The sequence below is a fragment of the Ambystoma mexicanum genome, chromosome 6q (assembly GCF_040938575.1).
Source record: "Ambystoma mexicanum isolate Mex_15411 chromosome 6q, UKY_AmexF1_1, whole genome shotgun sequence".
Taxonomy (NCBI): domain Eukaryota; kingdom Metazoa; phylum Chordata; class Amphibia; order Caudata; family Ambystomatidae; genus Ambystoma; species Ambystoma mexicanum.
The window spans coordinates 24,682,103-24,684,618 of NC_090937.1; the positions used below are offsets into that span (position 1 = coordinate 24,682,103).

Genomic DNA, 2,516 nt, shown 5'->3' on the forward strand with positions numbered 1-2,516 from the left:
ATATGCATAAACTCGTTTATGGATATATTTTCTCGCACTTTAATTTGCATCTTCTGGACATCTCTGGCCATTATCTGCCCTTTTCACTTCTTGTGCTTCCAACATTTGTATTTGGGCCGGCAACAGAGGTGGTTAACTGGGTCCTTACTGTTGTTTATTCCACTTTGGCTTTCAAGGTGGCTAATTAGCAAATTGTTTTTTCAAGCTCAATTTTCAAACCCTTGTGTTTCACGAGTGCTATAATAGTTTTTTTTTTTTTTTTTTTTCTCTCTGTGCTGCAGTCACGTGAGCGCTATACATGTAAAAAAAAATGCACTCTGTTTGCCTTTGGCAGCTGAGTTAATTCTTGCCATTTGCAGTTTCCTTCCCCCTTCCTCCACTTTCTTCTAAATGCCTGGCGGTCATGGGCACATTCAATTTGTCTCTTTGCATTTTTCTCCAGCCCTGCAGTCACGTGCAGAGCAGCCACACGTTGCGTAGTGACGACCATGGGCTTCCAGGGCTATTTATAAAGCCGGAGCTCCAGCTGTAGGTTGAGGCCGTTATGCGCATGCATGGCGTTTTTATGGGAGTCTTAGCTGCCGTGGGTGAAAGATTAATCACTTTCTGCCTTTCAGCTGAAGTTTCGCGGTGCAAGAGGTAAGCATTCGAATATTTAGAGACTTTGTGATTCAAGCTGAGTCTGTTACTATATTGTTATCATCTTGGTTCCTTTTCTGTAATGACATAGTTGAGGCACTTCGTTCGAGTGGCATTTGAAGTTGCACAGCTCTTGGTTGCAAAAAAGCTAAGGCAACTTATGTGGCTAATCGACGGGGCCCTAACATTATTGATTCCAATACTGCCAAGATTTTCAGCAGTAATACTGCTATTGGGTGGTTCTTCTTAGGCACTTGGTTTAATTTGAATTTTAAACTTCACACTACATTCATTTTTTCATTTCTGCCTGTGTTAGCCTCATAATTGTCCGTTTTTGACCAATTGACATTCCTGGACGTATGTTATATTTTCAGTTTGTCTACCTGACCATCCTAGCAGGCAACGCCTATCCAGCTTCCACGAAGCAGTAGCCACCCCTTGGCTTCGCTATAATAAGCCGGGATTCTTGAAGGTGATCCTTTGCTGGCGCTTCATTTTCTCTCTTCTTATAGTGGACTAGGACCTTGTTTACTAACTTTACCTTTCGGTTCATATAGATCTTGGGACAAAATCAGACCACATCGTAAAGGACCATGGGACATCCTTCCACGTTTATTTGTCTAAAACAGCAGTTGCTCTATTCCAGGTCAGTTATTCCAGCATGGTCCTCAGCTTTTTAAAGTTTTCTCTTTGGGCGTTTTGTTCGGACTGGCTATTGGTGGACCTTGCCGCCAGCACTCAGCATGGGTTCACAGTGGGTTTCACTTGCCCTAAATTCTGGGTTTCAACTCCGGTTTGGTCTGATGTCACTATACTTATTCGATTTTGGTATATTTGACATTCTTTTAATCACTGTTGTTTATTTTTTAGTTTAATTAATTGTGTGTACATGCAACTTATTGTTAAATAGGATTTTAAATGTAATATTATATAGCTATGTTTTTGTTTCTTCTAGTATGTGTACATCATCCTCCTGATGAAGACGTTGTATAAATTAACATTCCACATCGAAACCGGTTGAGAAAAACTCAAAGGGATGTGATCTGAACTGTAGCTGTGATCCACCTTTCCAAAAGATTTGTTTAATAATTTCTATTGTTTTCTGTACAAACTATTAATGTTTTCTTGGGGAGAAATCATGAACTGCTCTCCTCCTATGTTTATAATTCTATTTGTCTGTTTTTTAACAATTTGTATGAATGTCACTGATTGCTGAGGTGTGTTTGAATGCTGCACTATGAATGGAAAGTGTGTGTGATTTTTACTAGCCTTTTCTAGGCAAAACAATGTTGCTACGCTGCTGTGTTTTCTAAAAATTATGTAGTGTTTAATAATTTGTGATTCACTCACTTTTTCAAATTTTTGTATCATTTTAAATACATTTTGATATCATTTTGTTAACAAATTTCTCTGGACAATTTTTTCTGGTCTACTGAATCTATAGTTCTACAGTTGTTTCAAATTGAACACGCACAACCAGCTGTAACCACATATGCAACACATTCAAACAGAACCACACTAATTTCCATACATTATTCATTCATACAGTGCAAATACATAGACAATTTATACAGATAGTGGGTCTTAAAGATTGACCCAAAGTGCAACGTGCTGTTTTGACATTAAATGCACCATAGTATTTCAATACTGGCATGTATCAAATATTTTGCTCTGATACAATACTTCTCCATGTGATTTGTATAGACTATCCAGTTTTTATTTTCTGGTGGAGATTGTACAGACTGGTGTCTACTCGAGTTTCGGCTTGCTAATCTTACTGTGTTTCATACCCAAGCCATCTTCAGGACACATCAATTCATTCTTGATCACACTGGTGTGTACTGCCAGCCTGATGTAGTGATTGTTGAAACTGGAAT

The 2,516-nt window shown here is 38.5% G+C and overlaps 1 long non-coding RNA gene across 1 annotated transcript; it reads left to right on the top strand.

Moving 5' to 3' along the window:
* Positions 1-537: 537 nt before the first annotated feature.
* On the top strand, positions 538-1,901 carry LOC138515448 (uncharacterized). The gene is made up of 4 exons (XR_011282009.1): positions 538-639; positions 1,014-1,111; positions 1,197-1,285; positions 1,595-1,901. It is a non-coding gene; the product is annotated as an uncharacterized lncRNA (long non-coding RNA).
* The last annotated feature ends 615 nt before the right edge of the window (positions 1,902-2,516 follow it).